This window comes from Piliocolobus tephrosceles, chromosome 12 (genome assembly GCF_002776525.5).
Source record: "Piliocolobus tephrosceles isolate RC106 chromosome 12, ASM277652v3, whole genome shotgun sequence".
Lineage (NCBI taxonomy): Eukaryota > Metazoa > Chordata > Mammalia > Primates > Cercopithecidae > Piliocolobus > Piliocolobus tephrosceles.
In genome coordinates, this window is record NC_045445.1 from 105,204,934 (window position 1) to 105,222,740 (window position 17,807).

Sequence of the window (17,807 nt, forward strand, 5' to 3'; positions counted from 1 at the left end):
CAGATGTTTATTTTTGTCTGTTAAGTGTTAAAAATAAAATAACCTTTTGAAAATGAAACAAGGGAGAAGAAAATCTGAAGTATTTATACTTCATCTTTATGTACTGATAACAATCTTGCTCTGCACTGATTTATACAAGATAACATTAAAGCTATGTGTACTTTATAGCTAAAATAAAACACATTATTAAAGGAGATCAAAGAGTTTGTGTGACAATTCAGAATAGGGCAATTACCACTGAATTTATTTCAAGTTTAGTTAACGATAAGTAAAGAAGATGTATAACAACTGGTTAAACAACTAAACCTACAACTGGAGGAAGTTAAGCTTTGGCATCTCATCCCATTACTGGGTATATACCAAAGGATTATAAGTCATGCTGCTATAAAGACACATGCACACGTATGTTTATCGCGGCACTATTCACAATAGCAAAGACTTGGAATCAACCCAAATGTCCATCTGTGACAGACTGGATTAAGAAAATGTGGCACATATACACCATGGAATACTATGCAGCCATATAAAAGGATGAGTTTGTGTCCTTTGTAGGGACATGGATGCAGCTGGAAACCATCATTCTCAGCAAACTATCGCAAGAACAGAAAACCAAACACCGCATGTTCTCACTCATAGGTGGGGACTGAACAATGAGATCACTTGGACTCGGGAAGGGGACCATCACACACCGGGGCCTATCATGGCGGGGGGGGGAGGGAGGGGGGGGGAGGGATTGCATTGGGAGTTATACCTGATATAAATGACGAGTTGATGGGTGCTGACGAGTTGATGGGTGCAGCACACCAACATGGCACAAGTATACATATGTAACAAACCTGCACGTTATGCACATGTACCCTAGAACTTAAAGTATAATAATAATAATAATAATAAAAAGCTTTGGCATCTGTGAGATGTAGATGAGAATGACAAGCTTAATCAGAACTTAGTTTTGATACCAACAGCAAGCAACCTGCAAGCATGTGCTTATACAAGTTGTCTTCAATATATTCATGAAAAATGCTTATTATGAAATAACTATGCACAGATTTCAAACATTTTTTGCACCAAAATAGCTTATACCAATTTCTTATAACATGTCAGAACAGAATCTAGTTGGAGGCACTAAGAATAGATATCAGTTTGAAAAAAGCCCGTACCAGAGCAGCATGAATTCTGATAAAATTGAAGCAAAAACAAACATCAAATGTATGGTGAAGCTTGGGTGGAAGAATAGTGAAATCATTCATGCTTTACAAAAAGTTTATGGGGATAATGCCCCAAAGAAATAAGTTTATAAATGGATAATTCATTTTAACAAAGGATGAGATGATGTGGGAGATGAAGCCTGCAGCAGCAAACCATCCACAACAATTTTTGAGGAAAAAAATTAATCTTGTGCATGCTTGATATGGTTTGGCTGTGTCCTCACACAAATCTCTCATCTTGAATTGTAATTCCCACAACTGAATCTTGCAGGCAGGTATTTCCTGTGCTGTTCTCGTGATAGTGAATAAGTCTCATGAGATGCAATGGTTTTCAAAACGGGAGTTTCCCTGCAAAAGTTATCTCTTTTTGCCTGCTGCCATCCATGTAAGATATGACTTACTCCTCCTTGCCTTCCGTCATGATTGTAAGGCCTCCCTAGCCATGTGAAAATGTAAGTCCAATAAACCTCCTTCTTTTGTAAATTGCCCAGTCTCAGGTATGTCTTTATCAGTAGCATGAAAACAGATTAATACAGTGAATTGGTACCAGTAGAGTGGGGTGCTGCTGGAAAGATACCCAAAAATGTGGAAGTGACTTTGGAACTGGGTAACAGGCAGAGGTTGGAACAGTTTGGAAGGCTCAGAAGAAGACAGGAAAATGTGGGAAAGTTTGGAACTCCCTAGAGACTTGTTGAATGGCTTTGACCAAAATGCTGATAATGATATGGACAATGAAATCCAGGCTGAGGTGTTCCCAGGTGGAGATGAGGAACTTGTTGGGAACTGGAGCATAACTCTTGTTATGTTTTAGCAAAGGGACTGGTGGCATTTTGCCCCTGCTCTAGAGATTTATGGAACTTTGGACTTGAGGTAAATGATTTAGGGTATCCAGCAGAAGAAACTTCTAAGCAGCAAAGCATTCAAGAGGTGACTTGGGTGCTGTTAAAGGCATTTGGTTTTAAAAGGGAAACAAAGCATAAAAGTTTGGAAATTTTGCAGCTTGACAACGTGATAAAAAAAGAAAATCTCATTTTCCGAGGAGAAATTCAATCTGGGTGCAGAAATTTGCATGAGTAATGAGGAATCGAATGTTAATCATTAAGACAATGGGGAAAATATCTCCAAGGTATGTCAGAGGCATTTGTAGCAGCACCTCCCATCAGAAACCCAGAGGCCTAGGAGGAAAAATGGTTTCATGGGCCAGGCCCAGGGTCCTCATGCTGTGTGCAGCTTAGGGACTTGGTGCCCTGAGTCCCAGCTGCTCTAGCTGTGACTGAAAGGGGCCAACATAGAGCTCAGGCTGTGGCTTCAGTGGGTGCAAGCCCCGAGCCTTGGCAGCTTCCACATGGTGTTGAGCCTGTGAATGCACAGAAGTCAGGAACTGGGGTTTGGGAACCTCCACCTAGATTTCAGAGGATGTATGGAAATGCCTGGATGTCAAGGCAGAAGTTTGCTGCAGGGGCAGGGCCCTCATGGAGAACCTCTGCTAGGGCAATGTGGAAGGGGAATGTGGGGTTGGAGCCCTCACACAGAGTCCCTACTGGGACACTGCCTAGTGGAGCTATGAGAAGAGCTCCTCCAGACCCCAGAATGGTAGATCCATCGATAGCTTGCACTGTGTGCCTGGAAAAGCCACGGACACTTAACACCAGCCATGAAAGCAGTCAGGAAGGAGGCTGTACCCTGCACACCCACAGGGGCGGAGCTGCCCAAGACCATAGAACCCACCCCTTGCATGAGCGTGACCTGTAAGTGAGACATGAAGTCAAAGGAGATCAATTTGGAGCATTAAGATTTGACTGCCTTGCTGGATTTCAAACTTGCATGGAGCCTGTAGCCCCTTTGTTTTGGCCAATTTCTCCCATTTGGAACAGCTGTATTTACCCAATGCCTGTACCTCCATTGTATCTAGGAAGTAACCAACTTGCTTTTGATTTTACAGGCTCATAAGCAGAGGGACTTGCCTCATCTCAGACGAAACTTTGGAATGTGAACTTTTGAATTAATCCTGAAATGAGTTAAGACTTTGGGGCACTGTTGGAAAGGCATGATTGTTTTTGAAATGTGAGGACATGAGTTTTGGGAGGGGCTGGGGCAGAATGATGTGGTTTGACTGTGTCCCCACCCAAATCTCATCTTGAATTGTAACTCCCACAATTTCCACATGTCGTGAGAGAAACCCAGTGGGAGGTAATTGAATCATGTGGGCGAGTCTTTTCTGTACTGTTCTCATGATAGTGAATAAGTCTCACGAGATGTGATGGTTTTAAAAATGAGAGTTTCCCTGCTCAAGCTCTCTCTCTTTGCCTGCTGCCATCCATGTAAGACGTGACTTCCTCCTCCTGGCCTTCCACCATGATTATGAGGTCTCCCCAGCCACATGGAACTGTAAGTCCATTAAACCTCTTTCTTTTGTAAATTGCCCAGGCTTGAGTATGTCTTTATCAGCTGTGTGAAAACGGACTAATACACTACCTTAATTGAAGATGACTGATGATTAGCCACACAATAGTCAACATAATAAACATCTGAACTGGTTCAGCTTACACAATTCTAACTGGAAAATTAACATTAATCAAACTTTCCACTCCATGGGTGCCAAAACTGTTGTGCCCAGATCAGCTGCAGGCAAGAGCAGAGCTTTCAATAGAAAATTTCAATAAGTGGGATCAAGATCTTGGAACATTTCTTCCAAGAATTGTAACAGGAGATGAAACATGGCTTCACTAATATGATTCTGAAGACAAAGCACAATCAAAGCAATGACTACCAAGAGGTACAAGTGGGCCAATCAAAGCAAAAGCAGAATGGTCAAGAGCAAAGGTCATGGAGACAGATTTTAGTGATGCTCAAAACATTTTGCTTGTTGACTTTTTGGAGGGCCAAAGAATGATAACATCTGCTCATTATGAGAGTGTTTTGAGAAAAGCTAGCCAAACCTTTAGCAGAAAAATGCCCAGAAGGTTTCACTAGAGAGTTCTTCTCCACCGTGACAATGCTCGTGCTCATTCCTCTCATCAAACAAAGGTAATTTTGTGAGAGTTTCAATAAATCATTAGGCACCTTACAGTCCTAATTTGACTCCTTCTGACTTTTTTGTTTCTTAATCTTAAAAAAATCTTTAAAGGGACAGATGTAGTGGCTCATGCCTGTAATCCCAGCACTTTGAAAGGCCAAGGTGGGAGGATAGCTTAAGACCTGGAGTTCAAGATGAGCATGGGCAACATAGTGAAACCCTGTCTTTATGAAAATGAAATGTAAAAACAGCTGGTATGGTGGAATGCACCTATGGTCCCAGCTACTTGGGAGGCTGAGCGGGGAGGATTGCTTGAGCCCATGAGGTCAAAGCTGCAGTGAGCCATGATCACAATACTGCACTCCAGCCTGGGTGACAGAGCGAGATCCTGTCTCTAAAAACAAACAAACAAAGACAACTTTAAAGGTCACCCATTTTTTTTTCATTAATAATGTAAAAAAAAACACAAAAAACAAAAAACTGCACTGACATGGTTAAATTCCCAGGACCCTCAGTTCTTTAGGAATGCACTAAATGGCTGGTATCATTGCTTGCAACAGTCTCGAACTTGATGGAGCTTATGTTGAATAATAAGGTTTATATTTTTTATTTTTATCTTTTAATTCATTTTTTCACAAACTTTTTGCTGTTCCCTCATAAGTGCATAAACAAAGTAGCAAAGGCCAAATCAAATGCAATTTAGAAAATAGCACTTGTAAGCCATTCTGGGAAAGCATCAAAATAATGAAAGAGCAAATTTTGCCTACAAAATATTGAGAATATGAAGAATAAAATGAAATTTGCTGATATAGTGGAATATTTTGAAAATGCATTCCGAGGAAAGAATATGGCGTGTTTCTTGATCAGACACTAAAGCTTGCATAGAAAGTAAAGCGACTCCTTTCAGTAATCAGAGTTTGAACATACACTGACTATCTGTGCTTTATCCAAGTAAATCATCTTATAAAGCCAGTTTCGGAAGGCAATGCTTCTATTTCATTAGATTTTTACTCTAAAATGAATAAAAAATGAGTGTTGTGACCATAAAGACTAAAAGAGAAATAAAATCAGATTATATAAGAGCAACAATAAAAATTCTAGAACAGGGCAGGAGTAAATTTAAATTGTTAAATGATAGAATTAAACACAGACAATGAGAATTAAGAAATGAAATTGACAAAAAGGCTTTGGAAGAACCCAAATACTTATACTTCCACTCTACCACCAACACTGAGAGGCAGTAATACAAAAGCCCTCACCCATACCTATTGTCTTAGTCCATTTGGGCTACTATAACAAAATGCCTTCAACTTGGTAATTTACAAGCAACAGGAATTTATTGCTCATAGTCTGCAGGCTGCGCAGTAAGCTTAAGGCACCAGCAGATTCAGTGTCTGGTGAGGGCTCATTCTCTGCTTCAAAAATGGTATCTTCTTGCTGCATCTTCACATGGAGGAAGGAGCAAACATGCTCCCTCAAGACTCTTTTGTAAAGGCCCTAATCCTACTTATAAGGGCAGATGGAGCCTTCATGACCTAATCATCTCCCATAGGCCCCACCTCTTAATACTATTACATTGAAGAGTAGGTTTCAACATATAAATTTGGTGGGAACACAAACATTCAGATCATAGCACCTGCCTTTCTTGATCTCCCTGTGACCCTTTTCTTTGTTCTATAACCTTTTCATTCAGGAGTAGGTTCGGTGCCTTTCCTTCTTCCCTTCCATGAGTAAAACTCATGTCCCAGCCTTAACACAACAGGAGAGGCATTTTTTTCAAACTCATGGAAGAAATACAATGATCTGAGCCTGTTTTAGTCAAAATAAAATTGAGTTATGATGTGGTAATGAGCAACCCTCAAATCTTGAGGGATTAACACATGAAGTTTATTTCTTGAACACACAAAGTTTGTTGTAGATCAGGTGACCCAGCAGTGCAACTGTCTTCCATGAGATGACTCAGCACTGCAGTCTGCTTCATTATTGCAGTTCTGCCATTTTAATGCACCACTCTAGTCTCACCACTGAAAGGAAATAGTGAATTGAAGAATTTCACTGTCAGTCCAGAAGAGACGCCTGTTACTTCTTCTTACGGTTCCTTAGTCAGTAGTAGATTCATGGCCTCGCTAGCTTCAAGGAGCTCAGTAGGGTTTTGGTGAACACTAGAAATGTCTATGAAGACCTTTCGGTGCTTGGTCTTTCATATGCTAAAGGAATTTATAAAAAGTTCTCTCTCTCCCAAAAATGTGATTATTTTAGGAATGTTATTATTCCCCTGTGGATGCAAATAAAAATTTGACCCTTGATGCTGAGAAATGGCAGAATTCTCCTAATGGATGTGTCTCCCCTTCCTCTGAAGCACTGAAACCCAGTGTTCCAATAGGCAGGAAATCCCTAGAGCCTAGTTGTAGAATGTGCAAATACATAGAAATGTTTCAAAAATATGATCCCATTTTACAATGATATTAAAATATAACATTAGACTTTGGTAATACCTGAGAAATAATGCTCATTTTATGTGCATATAAAAGGGCAAAATTGGCTGAATTTAAAGAAAAAAACTCACTATCTTTGAGAGCATTTAACTTTCTCATTGCAGAGTAGGAGAAACCCTAATACACAGATAATATATAAGCAAACGAAATCCTCTTCCATCTCCTGTTGCAAAAAGCACTCAACGAGTAACTATGAATTAGAAATCTAAACAAACAGCTGGTATCTAAGTATAGCCTCCTGAATATGGAGATTTTGGTTGACTGTATCTAAATATGTGATAGATTTTAAGGAAGTCAATGTGGTTATTTCCTTCTGTCAAATGCATTATTTAGATACAATCAGGCAGTAAAATTCTAAAAACAGGTTAGAAGGCTTAATACAAGGAGCAATGTTTAACCTATCTGATGAAGGCTCAGGGAAGCACACTGAATGCTGTTGAAGCGAAAAAGCAGTTTGTACATAATGAACCTCAGTAAGAAACAACATTCACAGATTTACCTGTGAAACCACACACCTCACCCTCCTAAGTATTTATCTTACCAAATGTAATTGAACTGAAGCAGATAAAACTGTTCAAGCATGGGAACCAGTAATTGTTTGTAATTCATAAAAAGGATTATTCACATGCAACACTTCCAGAGAAACTACCTGTCTATAAAGAAACTACCTACAGTTATAACAAAATGTTCTACAAATATGCACTTTTTAATAATCTACTTACCTACAGGAATAATGCAAGCATCACTGCCCTTGCGGGAAGTGGTGGTAAGAATTCTTGCCCATGCCCATCAGTACAGTACACAATTTTAGAAATTACACTCCAGCTCTAAACTCACACTTAAAATACAAGATTTTGCTTCTAAGGCTTCATTTACATGCCAAGCAATTAAGTCAGCTAGGGTCATTACGTTCTAATAAAGTTAGAAGAAGATCTGTTTCTAGGTCTTCCATGCTGACAAATTTCCCAAAGTTATCCTTGGGAAACTATCTTTGTTGATGTTGTGATTTATAATAAGAAATATATTTTATTTTTGGTCCCTGGCACAGAGCTCCTAAACAATCAACAGTAAACTTCTAAAAACCTAGGGGTGCTAGGTTTATCTTTTTTTTCTAATATTTGCTATTTGACCCCAGTTGCTGACACAGAGCTCCTAATCCCTTGGAATTTCCTGAGTGATAAGAATATCTTTTGCCATAAAGAGGTGACTCTTGGTGAGTTCCTGTATGGTTCCTGGACCCCAGAAATACCAAACCTTGATTAGAAACTTGGAACTTTCAGGCCCATCCCTTATCCTCTGGAAAGAAGAGAAGGGCTGGAAGTTGAGTTAATAGTCGATCATGCCTACATGATGAAGCCTCCATAAAAATCTCAGATCTATGACGTTCAGATAACTTGTGGGTTGGAGAACACATCCATGTGCCAGAAAGGTGATATACTCCAGTTCCATGGGGAAAGAAGTTCCTATGCTTGGAGCCCTTCTGAGCCTCACCCTATGTACCTCTTTATCTAGCTGTTCATCTATAGTCTTTGTAATACCATTTATAACAAATGGGTAAATGTAAGCAAAGTGTTTCCTTGAGTTTTATGAATCACTTTAGTAAATTATCAAGCCTAAGAAGAAAGTCATGGGAAGCTCTCATATGCAGTCAAATCAGACAGAAATTTTGGGTAACCTGGGAACCTACTACTTGCAATTGGTATCTGAGAAGTATTGTGAGAATATAGGATAGGAAAAAACAAACAGTTTTTTTCTTTAAACATCCTTCCACCATGCATATCAACACAAGGCTAATAAGGTCAACTGTGTATACATGTTAATCCATTCATTAATTCATGTAGTAAATTTTAACTGGACACATACTAAGTGCCAGGCATTATTTATGGACACATGCTGGACTCAAGACTAATGGCCTGGAAGACATTTATGCAGCCAACAAACATAAGAAAAAAGAAAAAAACTCAACATCACTGATCATCAGAGAAATGCAAATTGAAACCACAATGAGATACCATCTCATGACAGTCAGAATGGCAAATATTAAAAGTCAGGAAACAATAGATGCCGGTGAAGCTGGGGAGAAATAGGAACACTTTTACACTGTTGGTGGAAATGTAAATTAGTTCAACCATTGTGGAAGACAGTATGGCGATTCCTCAAGGATCTAGAACCAGAAACACCATTTGACCAGCAATCCCCTTACTGGGTATATATTCAAAGGAATATAATCATTTACTATAAAGACACATGCACATGTATGTTTACTGCAGCACAATTTACAATAGCAAAGACATGGAACTAACCCAAATGCCCATCAATGATAGACTGGATAAAGAAAATGTGGTACATATATACCACGGAATGCTATACAGCCATAAAAAGGAAGGAGATCATGTCCTTTGCAGGGACATGGATGAAGCTGGAAACTATCATCTTCAGCAAACTAACACAGGAACAGAAAACCAAACACAGCATGTTCTCACTCATAAGTGAGAGTTGAACAATGAGAACACATGGACACAGAGAGGGGAACATCACACACCAGGGCCTGTTGGGGAGTTGGGGGTGAGGGGAGGGAACTTAGAGGATGGGTCAGTAGGTGAAGCAAACCACCATGGCACATGTATACCTATGTAACAAACCTGCATGTTCTGCACATGCATCCTGTTTTTTGTTTTTTTTTTCTTGAAGAAATAAAGAAAAAAACCACTAATGGCATGACCAGTGCTGGCCACAATACAATAATGTGTGCTTTATAAAGTAAGCAAATGGGAGTAAATGAGTTATTGCTCAATACCAGTTAATTACTTAGTTGGAAGACTTCTCTGGAACAATAAGAATAGAAATGCTATAAAAATAAAATTATTTTTGCCATTCAGAGAAAGGGACAGTGGGATATTTTGTGTGTGGCTGACATGAAGCCATCTGGGAGCATTTATTCATACAGAGAAACTAATGATATTACTGAAACACTACGCCAAGAAATTTCTTCAAAATGTACAATGAGGCTTTAAGTAAATAAGCCATGAATATACCACATTTAAGAATAATAGAAAATGCCACAAATTTGAAATGCTTTGGGAGACACTGAATTCAGAAGGAGGCTTTAGGAGAATTCACAATGGCAGTGAACACTGATGCATTCACTACATATCTGCAGGGACTTCATTCTTCAAGACAGAAAAATATGCTTCCCACCAGTTGTGACTCTATTATTTCACCATTAACTCTAGAATTTATATGAGTGCAGGATCATTGCCCAGAACCAACACACAGTTGGCATCTTTCCAAACCTGCAAACAATTCTCAGGCCACTGAGGGGACCTTAACTCTGAGAGCTTGGAAATTACTTGTAATTAGTTTCCTTTTGTCATCAGTGGGCAAGAGATGATAAAAGGTAACATTCATACCTGTCAGGAACAATCCGCCAGAGAGCAGGCTTTCTTGGAGTCAGCACTCAGAAAGGCAATCCTTCTGAGGAGTTAAAAACTATAATTTGGTTGGAAGAAGGAGACGCATTTGTCTCAAGGTCAGCCTGAATGCTTTACAGATTCATGTATTAATTTCGTTCACAAATACACAGCTTCATTTCCCCCCATCATCATCCAGAAGTGACCTTCGACAAACTCTGGGTGTGGATTGAGATTTTCATCACTACTTTTCTACAAGATTCATCTCTCAGTGGATGCTTATTTTCTGACTGGGGAATTTAAGTTTTCCACTCGGCAATATTACACAGAAATGGGTCTTGTGGCTGTACTGCAGCCTGCTCTTTTAGTTTGGCTATAAACAAATATTCCCTAAAAATCAGGACAAAAGGATGAAAGTAGTAAGTCAAAGATCTAGTTGTCCCAGGACTACTGAAAAAGAATCATCTCAAATATGTTCACCATATAGAACCCGTGAAATGACTACTGTTTTCCGATCTAATTCATGTTCATATTCTGGTTATTTTAAATACCTGTATCCAATTAACCTTGCTTACTAGATTAAAAATGTATCTTATGAGCTGTTCAAACTTTGTCTTTCTTCTTCTCTCCAAATTCAGGAAACTTAGTAAACTGGGCTGGCAGGACCTTCATAAATCTGAAGCCACTGGAGCTTTAACAAACAACCAGGCTTTGATGACCTCAAGTGGTGGAGTGGGGGTGGGGGGAAGGGCTTTAACTGGCTTCCCATTGCCGTCACAAAGATCTGTCATTTACAAGCAGTTCTAAGCATGCTTAGAAAGTGAGGAGATGTAACTGGTCTGTAGGTAATCAAAGGTTTTGTTTCAAAATCACATAATTCAGTTAATGTTGTGAGGTAAGGTGAGAAAAGGAAAAATATCACTCTCTCCCATTTCATCATTCTAAGCCACAGCAAAATATGAACATGTCAGCTTCTCTGTTTGCCTCATCTTAAATAATTTCTACAAACCCTTTTCCTCACTGTTTTTCTTGACCACTTCTGAAACGTGGTGTTCAGCACATCTGGAAAAAGATATCTATTTTCCAATTTTATATTCTATTGTATAAACATATTTGTTTGATATTCTGTTCATTTTTATAAGATTTTGATGATATTCAGACTAACTTCCTAACATGTCTTTATGATTTCCAGTGACTGAGATGAATACTAGTATAGCCAAGAAATTTCAGGGTAAGAGCTGCAACTTTAGCTAAAGCCAAAGGCTAAATTTTACATGTCTTCGTTAATGTTAAGCTGACGGGGGTAGTACAGACCCTGCTCTTTCTAGTGAATAGAAAATTTCAAGCCTCTTCTGTGAATTTTTAAGTAATCTAATCTGCTTGAGGTTTATTCTTCCTTTATAATCATGTTGCCAGCTCAGTCTGGGATTTGGGACCTAAATAATGATCTTTGAGAAAATTATAAGGTGAACCTCCTGGGTAAAGACAGAAAAATGCCAAGGATTTGATTACTAATTGTACCAATAACACAAAGGTCAGATATGTCCAGAGATCTAATGAATGTTCAGACACGTTCTCATTTCTTTCCCCAAATCTAATAATACGGCGAGAGCACTGATTTCCTAATATGGGTGGTATGGTTGTTGCTGTGCATGCTCTGATCACATCTGGACTCTGAGGAAGAAAGTGTGGGACAGGGGGTTGGAAATTAAATGTCAGGCCCTTCATTTTCTGTGGCTGGAGCCAGTAACTTTGTGCCACCATTAGAATCTCACTTAGCCTAGTGTATTAGTCCATTTTCACGCTGCTAATAAAGACATACCTGAGACTGGGTAATTTATAAAGACAAAGAGGTTTAATGGACTCACAGTTCTACGTGTCTGGGGAGGCCTCACAATCATGGCAGCAGGTGAAACGCACCTCTCATACGGCAGCAGGCAGAGAGAATGCGAACCAAGCGGAAGGGGTTTCCTCTTACAAAGCTATCAGATCTCGTGAGACTTACTCACTACCACGAGAACTGTATCGGGGAAACCACCTCCATGATTCAATTATCTCCCACCGGGTCCCTCCCATCACACATGAGAATTGTGGAAGCTGGAATTCAAGATGAGATTTGGCTGAGGACACAGCCAAACCATATCACCTGGGCTTCTTTTTCCTCCCTTCCTCCATCACTGTGCCTCAGAGCAACTTATTTTCCTAGTGGAGCATTTTTCACTGATACAATAGATACAATTTGGGAGCCTTTGATGGAAAGACTTGAAAGAGTCATTAACTTCATTTGCTTCACTTGTTTTCCAAGTCAAAGAATCCCAAAGAGAACTGCTGTGAAAAATAAGAGTATCTTAATTGACTGCCTTGAAGCTATGCATTTAGACATCATAGTCAGAAAGGCTGGGCTATTTCTTCAGGATGGACTGTTTCAAAAATTTAACTATTATCTAAAGTTGGAGTTCTTCCACTTTATGTGAAGGTTTACCCTTTTATATCCTCCAATTGCCTTCCTTTGAGTATTGTTCCTCCCTTTGCTCTTTAGTATCCTACTCTGTCCAGGAAAGGGAAGACTTCAAGCCTTTTTTTTGGTGAATATTTTTAAGTAACGTTATCTGCTCGAGATTTATTATTTCTTAGAAATTTTTAGCTCACTAAATAGTGATTCAAGAAGCGTCCACCTGAATAAGTAGTATTTTACCATTTGCCTAACTGACTCATGACATCTTTTTCATTGGGTTCAAACACACGGTACACCATTTACTAGCTGTGTGACCTCCAGCAAGTTACTTAACTTAGTTTGCTTAGTTATATAATAAAGATGAAAAGAATAATACCTACCTCATAGTATTGTTGTAAGGATTTTATTAGCTTAATTTAAAAGTACTTAAAATGGTGACTGGCATATAGTAAAAATTTCAATATGTGTCATTGTTATTACTCTTAATGATCGGATTATTATAATTTGTAAATTTTTAAGTTAAAAATAGGCTCTCCCGTCTCCTTCTCCCCTGGTGGCGGCGGTGGCGGGGCTGTGGCAGCTGGCGGGGCTGCGGCAGTCGCCGCCGCCGCTTTCCAGGGCATGTCCTGGACACCGACCAAGACGAACGCGCTCATCGCAGTGTGGGGCAATGAGCGGCTGGTGGAGGCGCTGTACCAGCAGCTGTAGGGAGCCAGTACGTTGTTCGGCAGCAAGGCCCCCGGGCCAGCCATGTACGAGCGCATGTCCCAGGCCCTGGCCAAGCTGGGCTATGAGCGGACCCCGTCCCAGTGCCAGGAGCACATCAAGCTGGTTGGATGCCCAGAACTGAATACTGTGCTCCAGCTGTGGCCTCACTGGTGCTGAATAGAGAGGAAGAACCACCTTCATAGCTTACATGAGCTGGAGTCAGATGGCAGCACTATGGAGGACTATTCACAGGAGGACTGGGGAAACCACAGTCAGGATCTCCATGGCTATCCAACAGATCAGGAATTAGATGAAGTACCTGTCACAAAGAGAACATTAAAAATAAAACAAGAGTCTTCTGAAGAAGCACAGAGGAGAGACATCATGCAGAATATTGTACAGATTTTGGAATTGGTACAGTTGAAATGGGAACTTTTTCAGAGCTGGACAGACTTTTCAAGGCTCCATCTTTCTAATAAATTGGCCATTTTTGGAATTGGTTATAACACCCGTTGGAAAGAGGATATCCGTTACCATTATGCTGAGATCAGCTCCCAGGAGCCCCTTGGCAAGCGACTTCGGGAGTACTTCAACTCTGAGAAGTCTGAAGGACGGATCATTATGACCCGAGTGCAGAAAATGAACTGGAAAAGTGTTTACTACAAATTTTTAGAGATCACTATTAGCAAAGCTAGGCGCTTGGAGCTGCACATGGAAATTGACTGGATACCCATTGCCCATTCCAAACCAACCGGTGGGAATGTTGTTCAATATTTATTGCCTGCGGGTATTCCTAAAAGCCCAGACCTTTATGCCATTGGCTATGAAGAATGTATTGAGAGGCCCCTCTCACCACACATGGAGCAACGTTCCCTGGACCCAGGAAAAGAGGGCCGGGTTGACCTGAGAACTCTTTCAGCATAAGCCTCATTACACGTGGAAACAGAACCCACCCAAATTATCTATTGCTACTTCTGGATTTTTGAGATCAGGACTCTGCAGCAGTGCTTACTTTTACATTTCCAAGTGAATACCAAAACCTTCAGCAAAGATTGGGTTGGTATTAATGGGTTTTTATCTCAGAACTGCATTGTGGATCCTGGAGTTTCCCCCAAATCCATCTACATCACATTTGTAGAAGTAGAGAGGGATTTTCTTTCCACAGGCTCTTTAGTTGAGTGCCTGGAAAAAGCCATTGGATACCCCTTAAAATTTAACAACTGAATGTCATCCTTCATAATGATTTGGGCTCTTAGCTCCTTCTTCTCTACTCCCTTCCCATTACCGGGACCACCCCTCATCCAGATGCCACCATCAGACTCTTCATGGAAACCCTTACTTTGATTGGGCCAGTATGACTTCTAAGGAATCATAGTAGACTTGGGCCAGAAAAAACAGACTTTATCTGAAAATGCTCATTTTGAGCAAGCAAGATATATAGCAAACTTGCCTGGTGGGTCAGCAATTTTTTTTTTAAAAACAGAAAAACAAGTTTTAAATGGATTTTAGAGCCCTAATATAAACAAATGTAGGTACATTCCATATTGGACAAAACTTATACTTTGAGTTTCATATGAAATTGAAAAATTGTATTTTTTTCACAATGTTTCATTTTTACACATCTCTGTGTCTCTATATAAGTAATATTTACAACCCTGAATAAATAAGCAATAGATAAAAATATAGGTTTTCAGTGTACTAGCTTTTTTGCATTAACATAAACTATGAATGTAGGCTGCCTACTCATGAAATATAAAATATGCACTAACATTTTAATTTGCGTTTCACTTTCTTTATAAAATTAAGAAAATGCAAGAGCAGTTTCCCAAAGTCACATCTTAAGAAATGGGACTTGAGACACTGGTATTTACAAGAAAAGCATGATGACAGATTAGTCAGAAAAATTACATATAAAAGGTTTAGTGTAATTATCAAATGCTAAGGATTGCATAAGATAAAAGAGAAAACTGTATAGGTTTTTAACGTAGAGTTACTGTGTGTGTGTGTGTGTGTCTGTGTTGGATAAGTGTTGGTTAAGCATAGATAGGACAATAACTATTGTCAAGCATTTTTATACTTGAACTTTTCCCACAACAATCCTGTGAGATCCTTGGTTATAGATAAAGAATCTAAGGACTAAATAGGCTAAGGATGTAAACACATGTCTTCAGAATGTAGTATTCTTTATGTCAGACTGAAGTGTAGTACTCTTTTGACTCTACAATAATTATACCTGTATTAGACAAATGGAATAAACCAGAACAAGATGTACATAGTCCCTGGCTTCTCAATATTTCTAATTTAACACACACAAAATTTGAAAAAGTAATTAGAAATGCTTAAAAAAATTAAAAGGAGAACTTCTGGGTAGCTGAAGACAATGGTGGTCACCAAGCTACCACTCTCCCACCGTATCTTCCTAAAACAATATCAAATAACAAGATGGCAAATGTAAATTTACACAGAAAAAGCCCTCTGCATAACTTGAAGACATAGAATGCGAAAACTTCCAAGTAACAATAGGTTAAAAAAATAAAAATTACCAAATTCCAGTACAATCTTCCATGCTACCACCTTAATCCCCACCCTCCAGCCACGAGGCAAAAGAGAAAAACTGTAGGGAAGACAGAAAAGGAATATAAGGAAGGAGCCAACTGATCCAAAATTATCCTCAAAGATTGATTCTACCTTAAATCTGAATATTCTAAAAAAGCATCTGACTAGATCAGAACATGGATCACAGGAAAGGCATTTCAAAGTGCCTGTGGTTTAAAGGGGGCAATCTTTGAAACACATAGCTTCTGAAAGAGAAAAAAAGTCAATAAAGAAGGTAAGAAACTCCACTTGGTAATTAGGTGGTGAGAGGAAAAAGAAACTAAAGGGAAAAATGTAGGATCCTACAGAACAAAAGAGAATCATAAAACCAGAGGACACACAGCCCTGCCACCCCACCTAAACAAACAAACAAATCTGTTTACAATGTATGAACTTTGTTACGTAAAGAGAAAGGGCACCACTAAACTAGGAATCTTGTGAAACATCCCAATGCAATAAAAATGAACAAAATGCAAATTAGCAAATTCATATAGAACTATTCTTAAGAATCAGAACATAAACTTTCACACAAATGAGAAAATTTCACACATACAAAGAGAAGTCTCTGAAAAAAAAGCAGAAGAAAACTGTAAGAATTAAATATATAATCAAGTATGTGTTTGAGGATATGAAAAACCTTGTAAGAAACTCAAACACTAAGAAGGAAAATGGAAAAACAACAACAACAAAAACCAAGGAGATATGAAAAGAGAATTGTCTTAAGAAAGAACTAAAGTGAAGACAAAATATCTTAGAAATAAAGAATTAGTAATAAGGTACCCAAGGTAGAATATCAAGTGAAACTTAATAAGGAGCATAGAAAAAAGTCAAGAAAACAAGTAAGGTAATGAAAAGAAGACCAAGAAAGAAACAAAATGGATGAGAGACAAACTAGTAAAAATGAATGACAGTAAAAGAATAATATTCATATCATTAGAGGCACCTACCACAGTCAGTTAAACCCATCTATACAATGATTATAGCACTATGGAATAATCTGAACTAGAGGAACCCTACTAGTCCATCCTTGGATTCCTGTCCCTAAGAAACTACAGGTTAAAAGTCTATAGTTTTAAGCCCCCACATTTCAGGGTAATTTGCTACATAGCACTAGATGATGAGTACAGATTTTGTTACCTGGAAGTCTTGTACTGACATACAAATAAATAAAACTGTGGGCATGGCATTGGAACTGGGCAGTGAATTTTGAGGAAAGTGTCAGTAAATGTTTAAAGTGCCTTGAACATGCTGTAAAATTTGGGACTTTGAAGAAGATACTAGTGAGCGCTTAAGGGAAAGTGAGGAAAATGTTATTGGAATCTCAAAGGAAGGAAATTCTTTTAAAAATTCTTTTTTTTTTTTTTTTGTTTTTTTAAGAGACACGATCTCACTCTGTCATCTAGGCCAGAATGCAGTGGCATGATTATATGACTATAGCTTACTGTAACCTCAAACTCTTGGACTCAAGCCTCTCACTTCAGCCTCCTAAGTAGCTAGGACTACAGGCATATGCCACCACATCTGGCTTTTATTTTATTTTATTTTTATTATTTATTTATTTATTTATTTATTTATTTTTGTAGAGCTGGGGTCTAACTACGTTGCCCAAGCTGGGATTCTTATAACGTAGTGGCAGAATGTAACTGTTGTCTGTGGTTATGTGAGAAGTAGAAAATGTGCTTAATAAACTGGGTAGTCTAACTGTGGTTATTTCTTTTTTTTTTTTTTTTTTTTTTTTGAGATGGAGTCTTGCTCTGTCGCCCGGGCTGGAGTGCGGTGGCCGGATCTCAGCTCACTGCAAGCTCCGCCTCCCGGGTTTACGCCATTCTCCTGCCTCAGCCTCCGGAGTAGCTGGGACTACAGGCGCCCGCCACCTCGCCCGGCTAGTTTTTTGTATTTTTAGTAGAGACGGGGTTTCAC

At 39.1% G+C, this 17,807-nt stretch overlaps 1 pseudogene; it reads left to right on the top strand.

The window, feature by feature from the left end:
• The first annotated feature begins 7,452 nt into the window (after positions 1–7,452).
• On the top strand, positions 7,453–14,516 carry LOC111536432 (annotated as a pseudogene).
• Positions 14,517–17,807: the final 3,291 nt, after the last annotated feature.